This window comes from Haematobia irritans, chromosome 2, assembly GCF_050003625.1.
Source record: "Haematobia irritans isolate KBUSLIRL chromosome 2, ASM5000362v1, whole genome shotgun sequence".
NCBI classification, from domain to species: Eukaryota; Metazoa; Arthropoda; class Insecta; order Diptera; family Muscidae; genus Haematobia; species Haematobia irritans.
Window position 1 is genome coordinate 114,460,906 of NC_134398.1, and position 11,932 is coordinate 114,472,837.

At 29.0% G+C, this 11,932-nt stretch overlaps 1 long non-coding RNA gene across 1 annotated transcript; it reads right to left on the bottom strand.

Annotated features, from left to right (window-relative positions):
- Positions 1 to 6,387: 6,387 nt before the first annotated feature.
- Positions 6,388 to 10,764, bottom strand: LOC142223848 (uncharacterized). The gene is made up of 4 exons (XR_012718926.1): positions 10,462 to 10,764; positions 6,861 to 6,926; positions 6,664 to 6,739; positions 6,388 to 6,572 (listed from the first exon to the last, which is right to left on the bottom strand). It is a non-coding gene; the product is annotated as an uncharacterized LOC142223848 (long non-coding RNA).
- Between the last annotated feature and the right edge of the window lie 1,168 nt (positions 10,765 to 11,932).

Consider the following 11,932-nt stretch of genomic DNA (forward strand, 5'->3'; position numbering starts at 1 on the left):
TCGTAAATGTAAGCAGATTTTTTAAAGAATTTATTACAAGAACTTTCCAGAATTTTAGTTGATTTTTCGTATATTCAACGAAAATTAACTACTCGAAAGGAAATTTTACAAATTTTAAGTAGCAGTGGTTTAGTTTATGGCCTACAAAATGCGATGGAAATTTCCTTAAAAATTGTCTTAACTGGTACTTAAAAATTCTTTCGTCATACTATAAAACTACTTATGAAATGTAAAATACTTTCTAAATAATAAGTGCAATTTACTGTAAAGAGTTTTTGTATGAGAACATATTTTTTTACGCAAATTGAACTTGAAAGCGAATAGCAATTTCTTACGGGCAATTCCTTTAGTTAATAATAGATACAACATTTCTCCATGAAATATTTTTAGTTCACATGTAATTAAATTTATAAATATTTTCGTCAAAAATGGGTAGATATCATTTCATGAAGTTTTTGCTAATTTTAAGTTAAACGTTTCATCGTTTTTAGAGTAAATTGTGGACCGATGCGATGAACTAATGCATAGTACAGAGATCTTTCTCGGTAAAGTGGAATATGTTTAAAGTAAAGATGATGCCAATTGAAATTTTTTGAGAGTGAGAGCATGCAATGCAATAATGAGAAATGGTAGCGAGTGATGGGGATGTTGTGTATATCTGAGCGTGGGGTTGTTTTTATTTTTGTTCTTTCAGTGGTTTGTGTGTGTGTGTGTTTGTTATTCGCGAATGGTTTATTTGTCTGGATGAGGTGTTGTTTTCAATGAAGGCACATGTGTTTTTGTTGTAGGAATGTTTTGGTTTTGCTTGGCATGCATCAGTTGTATAGTTGGCGTTGGCTGTTGCATCTTTTTAACAGGTATGCAACAAGGGAATATAAAGGTATAGAATATTTTGGTTTTTTGGAACATATATTGGTGCCCAGCAAAAACTAGGTAATCACATCTCATTACAATTTACATTACCAGGAGTAAGCTGTAATTACACAGTGCATTGCATTGCAGTGTGTTATAATGACTAACTTGTAATGACAATAATAAATACTTCTCGGTAATTTTCGAATTGATATTCTCAAAAGGTAATGCATTTAGCTGTCAATGACTTAATAAAATAGAATAAATTATGGTACCATTAGGTATAAGTATTCACATAATTGAGCAGTTACTCGAAAAAAACACACACAAAAAGAATATTTTATGTAACGGTAATTCTGAACATTTTTTCGTTAAGGAATATTCTTCACGAATATTTCATAATAATTGTGTTTTAAATTGATGACATTACCATATTATGCTTTAAATAAATGCTATTATAACACATTCACATTACACTTTCAAAATCGACTTCACTAGATTTCACTAGATGGCTTATTAAAAGGGATATATAAAATCCACTTTTAGTAGATTTTGAACATAATGTGAATGGGCTATTAGGAATATTATAACGTAATTCACGAATCCGACTCCCTTAAACAACAACTCCCTATTTTAAATGTGAAATTAATTTACGTGTACTCTTATTTAGACGATTTGTTACATTTTTGTTTATTTCTACAATATTCGTTTCTATTCAAGTAATGTTCATATTACAGCATAACTCGCCATATTTTGTAATCTGCTAGATTTGGTTGCCCGATACAATAAGTGGCTATTTTGAAAACTTTGGTATATCTACGAATAAGTGATTACACAGAAACAAATATCACCAAAATATTTCCAATTAAAAAGTTAATTGAAGTTGAAAATTTTTTCAATTAATAAATTAATTGATACAATTAACTTTTTAATCATGATAGAGACATTAAGTTAATTAAGTCAATGATTGAAAATTTAAAAATTTTTAATTAAAAAATTAATTGATACAATTAACTTTTTAATCAAATTCGGAAGACTAAGTCAGTTAAAAAAGTGATGAACATTTTTTAAAATTTTTAATTAAATTTTTTTTTCAAACAATCAATTGTTAATCCATATAAAAATTCTAAGCCAATTCAAAATGTAATTGAAAATAGTTACCTTTTTTAATTAATAAATTAATTGATTTTTGCAATCAACATCAATTAAATTTTTAATTGAATCAATTAAAAAATTAATTGAAATTTGGTAATGAAATCAATTAATTTTTTAATCAAGAATTTTTTCTATGCCCAATTAAAACTATGATTGATACTATCATTTTCGTGATTGAAGACATTTCAATTAAAAAAATAATTGGATCAATTAATTTCGTGATTGAATCAGAAAAAAATTTTTTGTGTGTACATATTAGGTGATTATATGCTTTAAAATCACTACTTATTTCATGGCCAAAGGTATGTCTGGGGAGAATTACTTTCCTCCTACACACAAAAAATTATCACCAAAATTTTTTCAATTAAACATTTAACTGAATTTGGAAACGGATTCAATTTATATGTTAATTGATTCAATTAATTATTTAATCAAATCCGAATAAAAACCAATTAAAAAAATGATTGATATTTTTTACGTTTCCAATTAAAATATTAATTGATTCAATCAATTTGTTAATCAATTCGGAAATAATTTTCAATTACAAACGTGATTGAAATTTTTTCCGTTTCCAATTACACATGTGATTGATCCAATCACCTTTGTGATTGAAATTGAATAATTTTGAGCAATGGAAAGAGCGAAAAGAGAACAAGAGAATGGGTATTTATAAAAAAATTTATGATGGAGAGATCAGTCTGTGGAAGTAACTCGTAACGAACGGTTGGGTTTTTGTTTTTCGCGTAAATTGAAAAACATGATTGGCGACATTCTGTCTGCTGCATTCAAAATGTGTGCATAAATATTTTGAACGCAACAACAAATCATAGCAAAGGGTTGAAATAAATAAAGTGTGCAACAACAAATGGCCACGTGGTAAACGTTTGAAAAAATATATGACAGAACGCATTAGAAATTACCTGTGTTTGTGTTTTGTGGTATTGTAAAAATGGAAAACAATCTACGTTTATTGAAGGTAAGACATTGTGAAATGTGAATACTGTTTTCTATTGAAGCCTGTTTACATTAAACAAAGTAAAATAATATATTTTTATTCATTTATTTTAGTGAGCAATTTTATTTCGTGAAATTGGTCAATCAATCAACTGCATCATTTTATCAAATATATAAGAATATAAGAATATGTTTGCAATCAAAAGGTGGGTACCATATTGATCTTTTAAAATTATAATTTTTTTCACTCCTAGTTTTCTTTAAACCAAGAGCGGTGTGGGTTTGTTGGTATGGGTCTTGAAGTTGCGAAGTAGCGTTGGCATTAGACTGAATTTTTGTTTTACCTGCCTTTTTCAGTTTGAACCCAAGTAGATAGCAGTATATCTGATATATAAACTAATGAGCTGAATTATGTAACGGTAAAAAAGTTCTTTCTTTTGAATTTAAAAATATGAAAAATATCCGAAAATAATAAAAATATGTATTTTCCATTTATATTTTTTCTATTTCCAGAATTTGCAAAGTATCATAAACATAATACCAAATATTTCATTGTTTTGCCATTATTTTTGTCTTTGATTGGTTCAAGTTTTAATAGACGATTTCAGTGTGTGGACATTTTGGAAAGGAATTGTACTAAAATTAAATTACCGAGCTCCTTAATACACCTTTTTATGCTAGAAGACTACAACTGCAAAAGAAGATTATAAATCTGCAACCTGGAACTAAGAATTTAACTTGATATTCTATGCAGGTAAGTTTTAGCAAAATTAACTTTTAATTGCACAAAATTAAATTCGAATTATTCTGTTTACTTTCAGAAAAACTAATTTAGCTTACAGGTTGCTGATTTATTGGAAATCTAGGCGCATTTACATATTAGAAGGAACATGCTGACATGGTTATTATGATAAGGAAGATAATGATTTATATAGTCTATTCTTTCACCCTATAGTTGTTATTGATAGTAATTGTATGTGTAAGTTATGTTAGAACAAAACACAAATGACAAGAACTAAATTTAACTGTGATTGAATTTTATGTTAAAAATCGATCACGTTTTTAATTGATTCAATCACACAATTAATTGATTCCGTTACAAAAGTCAATTAAATTTTTAATTGAAAATCGTGTTGGTTTTCAATCAAAATGGGTGATTGATACTATCATTTTCGTGATTGAAGACATTTCAATTAAAAAAATGATTGAATCCGCGATTTTCGTGATTGAAATCAAAAAAAAAATTTTTGTGTGTAGGACATGCGTATGTAAATGTAATCCGTAACGATGCCAATTAATAAGTGGTTATTAATTTTTAAACAGGTTTACCTACAAGATTACCGGGTAATGAGAGTTTTTGCTGGGTGTTTGTTTATTAAACCTTTTAAATGAAAGTTATTAATATTTTAGCGATGAGATATACCATGGCGAAGTGATGATCGGTAGCTTAAAAAAAAGCTATTAAGAATGTTCAATATTTAGAAAAAAATTCTGAAATGGAAAGTATATTGAAATTGTTTTATCTAATTTAATTTTTATTTTTCAATGTAAAAAATAAATATTCAATTTCAGAGTAACTCCAGATGAATTTTTATAATTTTTTGTTACACCTCAGCGTATCGTTAAATCATAAATTGGTTAGTATTCTTTTTAAAATAGGGTTTTCTTTAAAAAAGAATATCTTTTATGTATATTATTATTTGCTAATTATTATTATTATTATTATTATTTTTTTTTTTTAAACCAGTGTAATGTGTTTCTTTTTCGTAAAAAAAAATATTTAATTTCAGAGCAACCCCAGATGGATTCGGACAAATTTTTATATTTCTCCTCAACGTATAATTTAATAGAGAAGTGGTAAATTTTCTTTTAAAAATTGACTTTCTTTTCACTAGAATATTTACGTTTTCATGACCATTTTACAAAATTACTGGTTTTTAACACCTTATGTTAGTATTACTTTAATCAAATATTTTTGGAAACCAATTTAATATTTTTAATGTAAAAAAACAATATTTAATTTCAGAATAAAAATTTGGAAACATTTTTTATGAATTCGTAAGCTTTCTTTAAAATTCTTTTAACCAGAATATTTAGTTTTTTATGCATATTATTATTTCTTTAATTAGATTTTTGGAAACCAATTTAATGTTGTAATTTAATGTAAAAAATAAATATTTAATTTCAGAGTAATTCCGAATGAATTTGGAGAACTTTTTATATTTCCCCTCAGCGTACAATTTAATAGAGAATTGGTAATTTTTATACTAAAACTTTGGCTTTCTTTTAACAAGAATATTTATTTTATTATGTCCTTTTCATCGATAACAACACAGTTTTATGAGTTAATATATTACTTAATTCATTATTTCTCTAATTGCTTCAGGTACAAACTTTATGAGGTACATTTATCTAAGAAAAGTTGAATTCCTTACACCATTTGATAAAATGACCCCAAATATGGTAAGTTACAAGCTAATATAAAGAGCTAAAAAATTATATTTTATTACATGTTAATTTTTAACAATTTTCATTATTCCTTCCATTTTTTTCAGCAAAATGTCCAAACAGCGAGTTAAAATAAACTACTTTCTTGTTCCATGTGACCGTAATTGTTATTCACAAGAACCATTGTATTAAGAACTTCCATCATAAGTTTTTATAATAAAATAATTTTGCTTAAAGAAAGTTTACTTTTAATGTATGAAAATTTTCGTAATAGTAGAACTGTTAGTTGTTCATTTAATGATTTAATTTCTCTGTACTGTGGAATGATTGATATAAAAATAGTTTAGTCGTCGACATTTTAGAGATAATGTTAACCAAATTTTATTATCGGGTTTCCCAAAAAATAATCAAGTTAACCAAAATAATACTGACTTTTTATCTTGGCAGGGGTATGTAAATCTAATGGTTTTGAAAATTGAACTAAAATACAACGTCATAGATGAACTAAAATTTAAGAGACTTATAAACTAGACAAGTAGAAAAAAATCTTAAGGGCTAGATCATGGTCAATTTTACTACAATTTAGTTCGTTTTGCAATGGAAAAGGGTTCACTATTTTTTCAGTGTACTACATTTGTTAGAAGTTGAAATTGTTATGAAGTATAATGAAGAAATAATGTATTTTATTCATAATTTTATTATTATTTTTACGAAATCAGTCCCCAAAATATTGGGGATATATTTCATTTTGCGTTTTGGGGATTTATGTCATTTGTTGGGATTTAATTTCATAAAATATTTTGGGGATTTATTTCATGGGGCTTATTTCATTAAGCGGTTTTAAAATAATAAACTTTAATATTACTTACCTTTTAAATGTTGTATGCACTTCCATTTTTTAAATATTAATAAATTTATCTTCCTTCTCACTTTTTTGCACTGAACAGTGAACCCTTTTCCATTGCAAAATGAACTAAATTGTAGTAAAATTGACCTAAAGTACTTTATTATAAAAACTTATGATGAAAGTTCTTAATACAATTTTTTTTGTGAATAAAAATAATGGCCAAGTGGAACGGAGAGTAGTTCATTTGAGCTCGCTGTTTGGACATTTTGACTTATCCTTTTTTTATTCATCGTAGGTAATTTTTTCACATATCTTGCTGGAAAAAATGGAAACAATAATGAAAATTGTTAAAAATTAACACCATGTAATGAATAATTTTTAATTCCTCATTTTAGTTTGTAACTTACCATATTTGGGGCATTTTATCAAAAGGTGTAAGGAATTCAACTTTTCTTTGGAAAACGTATCTCATAAAATTTGTACCTGAAACAATTAGAGAAGTATTCTATATAAACTCATAAAACTGTGTTGTTATCGATGTGAAGGATATAATAAAATAAATATTGTAATTGAAAGAAAGCCAAAGTTTTAATATAAAACTTACCAATTCTCTATTAAATTGTACGCGGAGGGGAAATATAAAAAGTTGTCCAAATTTATTTGGGTTACTCTGAAATTAAATATTTATTTTTTACATTAAATAAAATTATTAGATTTCCAAAAAATCTAATGAAAAAAAATAATAATATGCATAAAAACCCAAATATTCTGGTTAACCCTAGCAAGGCCGTATTCAGGGGGGGGGGTGAGGGGGATCAACCCCCCCCCCCCCGAAATGAATGAATATTTTTATATAAATAAATATATATTTTTAGCTGCATAGAAAAATCTTATCGAAGATGTTGAAGGAAAGCTGAAGGTTTTATTTTGAAAACGCTTACCTATAAAACTTGCACAAATCCTAGAATACTAGTTGAAAAGCCCGTCAAACGACGGTCGAAAAAAACAAATTGTTTTTGTTCTCGTACCACAAATTTCATTTTTGGAAAATGTTTTTCTGCTTTTTATGTGTGTTTGTTGTTCTTTTTGTGAACATGACTCGCTTTATTTGGCCATAGCAACAACAACGAAACAGCCAAACACGCATGTGTAAATGAAATGGCGCAAAACCTGCGAAAAGAACCTGCCTAATTCAGCGATGGAAGCAATAAAGAGATATTTCCAAACGTGCATATTCTTTTAAAAATTTTGGTCACTTTGCCAGTAACTCAGGGATGGAAAATACAATTTTTAAGAAAGTACAAAAAAGGTATTTTTTGAGCCGAAAGGTACTTTTTACTAAATTTCAACAAAAATTTCACTGGAAGATTATTGTCAAGAGACTGAATTTTAAAGAAAATAAAATTTTGAAAAAATTTTCTATATAAATAAAATTTTGCAAAAATTTTCTATAGCCGGCTATCATACAAAAACCTTTTTTTTGGAAGGTTCAAGTGTGGTTTATTTTTAGGTTTAATGAACTGCCTGAATTTATTCTAATAATTGGTTGATAGTTTTGCTGCAAGTAGGGGATGCTGATGAGGAATGTGGTAATTCCGAAACGTACGTCCATCCAACCATCTTGCAGTCTATAGGGTTTTGCCCAAATAAATTTGACAAACATTATATTCCTCTGTTGGTTAAGCTACACTTGTAGTTTAGTCAATGTATGGTTTTAAGCTGCAATAAAAAAACAACAACAATGCTTAAAGAACAAAACCAACAATAACAAAACAAAACGAAGGGAATAAAATTTTGCAAAAAAATTCTATAGAAAAAAATTTTGCAAAATTGTTTCTATAGAAATAAAGTTTTGCAAAAATTTCCTATAGAAATAACATTTTTACAAAATTTTCAATTGAAATAAAATTTTGACAAAATTATCTATAAAAATAAAATTTTGCAAAAATTCTATATAGAAATAAAATTTAGACAACATTTTCTACCGAAATAAAAAATTGATAATATAGAATCGCATTATTTTTTCGACTAAAACATTCTTGAAGTTCAATAAAATCCTGTTTTTGACTATATCTTTTACAAAATCGAGATTTTCTTCCCACATGAACATGTCTGTTTTGCCGTATTTGTAAAAGACTATTAGCAAATAAGGTTGATAAAGACTTTCTCAAAATATTAAAATATTTTGTCAAAGCTATTGTACAATAAATCTGATATCGACTCAAAAATGTCTACACAAAAGGTACTAAATCATTCGCGGGGGTACTACGGTACTGACCGGGGTGAAAAAGTATTGAAAAAAAGTACTTTAGTACTGCATTTTCCATCCCTGCAGTTACTACGTGCTCATCCGAACGTTCATTTTCAAAAATGAAGACATTAAAGACGTATCTTAGAAATTCGACTGGCGAGAGTAGACCCAATGGATTGGCATTAATGTCGGTTCATCGCCGAATAAATGTGCCGACTGAAGAAGTCATTGATTTATTTGCTGCCCAAAAAGCCCGTCGGCTCAATTTAATATTATAACAATTAAGTAAAGTAGAAAGTCGGGCGGGGCCGACTATATGATACCCTAAACCACTCTTACTGAATTAGTAATCATAAGCATTTGTGGGGTAACATTGATATAGGTCTGGGAGATAAACCGCAGTTGCATATTTAAGAAAATTAAGGGGTACATGTCTCAATCTGACTAAACGAGCTCACAGTCAGTGTTGCCAGGGAAAGTGTTCGGTTTGCCCTACAGGACAAAAAAAAAATCCCTACTTTCCCATACATTCCCAAACAATTTTCCTTACAATATTTTTCAACAAATTTTACAAAATAAAAATGGTTCTAAGGACTTTATTATCTTAAAACGTGAAAATGCAACGTATATAACCTAGAAAATAAATTTGTATTACCACCACGATTGCCAGAGTTGGTAGAATTCAACCAAAAAGTAGTAATTTTAATTGTTAAATCTCTATAGAAATAAAATTTTGGAAAAAGTTTCTATAAACAATTTTTTGAGAAATTTTTCTATAAAAATAAAATTTTGGTAATAAATTCTATAGAAAAAAAATCTTGAAAAAAATTCCATAGAAATAAAATTTTGAGAAAAATTTTTATAGAAATAATATTTTGAAAAAAAAATCTATAGAAATACAATTTTGACAAAATTTTCTATAGAAATAAAATGTTGACAAAATTTTCAACAGGAATAAAGTTTTGATAAAAAATTCTATAGAAATATTTGTTTGGTAGATTTGTGGTAATCTTCAAATTTGGTTAGATTTTTTTGGCACGAGTGGTAACTGTTGTTACCACACATTATTAAAGATTAAGCCTTGCCGGCTTCTAATTTCCTCCTCTAGAGCCACCAAAATGCAAAAATTATTACAAATATCCCTACATTGTGGCCCTACGTCCCTACCAGACGCTAAATATTAGACAAAACCCACATATAGGGAATTTCCCCTACTTCTAGCTACACTGGCTGTAGTTGATATTGCAACTACGGAGTTAGTATGCCACTAATATTGAACCCATTATTAAAAAAAGAGAAAATCGCTCAATTAGTGTGGGTAATAAATACAAATTTGTAAAAATCGAGCAATATTCTTATGTAAGAGCTACAAATACGTATAAATACGATCGGCTAGTACATCAAAATTTGAAATTTGAGTAACATTGGTTTCTAAATAAGAGTATTATGGCCAAATTTGGGAAAATCGGGCGATACATATATATGAGAGCTATATCTAAATCTGAACTGATTTGGATGAAATTTTGCAGACTTGAAGGGCGATGGAAAAGATTACTTTTTGCCAAATTTGGTGACGATCCGTTAGAAAAACCGCGCAACGTGACCCCATTTGTCGAAATCGGGCGATACATATATATGGGAGCTATATCTAAATTTGATCCGATTTCTTCCAAATTCAATAGCGTTCGTCCTTGTGCCCAAAAACCTCCCTGTACCAAATTTTATCAAAATCGGTTAATAATTGCGACCGGAATCCTGTGAACAACAAATACATGGACAGACGGACGGACGGACGGACACCAAGCGCTAGATCGAGGAGGTGATTCTGAGTCGATCGGTATATATTTTATGGGGTCTAAAATCAATATTTCTGGTAGGCACATTTTTTGGCCGATCAAACTTATTATACCCTGACCACTATGTGGTTTAGGGTATAAAAATATTGTATACATACCTTTGCATAAATAAAATTTTCTACACATGAGATTATATGAATATTTTTTTTAAAGTTGGATCACTTTTTCGCTCACGATGAAAATTATAGCGTCTTGAAATGAGCCGTAGTCAAAATGACGAAGGATGACGTTAATGTGTTGCAGGACCGTCCGGTCCCTGGGGAAATGGTTGAGACACCAATGAATGTTGTTTTTGGCGCAACAATGAATTTGTCCAGGGATGATTGGGCTTGTTCCAGAGAAATTAAGGGTTTGCCTGCAATTCCCAAATTGCACGGCAATTTGTATGAGGCCAGGAAGTGCGAGAAGTGTGATCGTAATGGCGGAATAGTGAAGTTGGTTGCAGTTTGCACTGTATCGATAACACTGGAAGTGTCCAGAAATGATATCGAAATACTGCAGGTACGGGGTAGCAGTTGAGGCACATGTGAAAAAGGTTTGAATTCGTCATGATTTCAAACTTTGATAGGTGACTTAAGATTCAAGCCGAGAAAATGGTGGAGAAAGCGAGTCCTGAAGATAATAGTAAAGTAAACGTTAGTTTCGACAGTAGGTTACTGATTTACATATATATATATTTCCCAGGAAATGTCCAATGTAGATAGGAATGGGTTTATATATATGGCAAGGTATAGTTATATGGCGTTCACACCAGACAAGTTGCGAGTTTAATTTTTCCCTTTACAATCAGTGTAAAACAAGCCTTTTCAGAGCAATAGTCCTGGCCTTATAGTAAATAATGTCATTGTTATTGCATGTATATTGAACAAAAACCCAGAGAAAAGGTGCTGTCCGTTAATTTGAATTAGTATGGGTAAATCACGATGGACGATATCAACCCTGGGGTAAAAAGATGATTAGGACAGACATTTGTTTTCTTGTGGAAAAATGAAAATATGGCCGAAAGAAAATGAGGAAAATGGGGGATCGAGGAAAGTTGGCGTCTTATAAATGGGGTATAAATACCAATGGTAAGGGATGCGTTAGCCATTGTTGAACGAGATAGCGACATTGAGAACAGAGTCAAATTAAATTGAATAAAAAAAAGAAATACAGTAGTAATTGGCAAATATATATACTTTGTGAGAGTGTTTATTTGTGGTAAAAACATTGTTACTTAGTGAATGCCGAAGAGTAATGAGGATGTATGTTCTTTGTTAACCCTTCGTTGCATGATTTAATTTGAGCAAGGATAAAAATTATTTAGTATGTTAGAATTGTTGTATATGGAGTTATGATACCGTAAACCAATTTTCGTTCGATTCTGATCACTGAAGCAAAAGTTACGTAACATTGCATATATGCAATTTCATGCAGATAATCAATTTCTTTAGTCAACGTTGTTATCTCTATATATCATCATCTATATATGAGATCAAAAATGTTTTAAATGAACAATTTTATTGATGGTTGGGGAAAATGGAACATTTTTACTAAAAAATTGTTTTCTCGCCAAATATAAAATGTTTG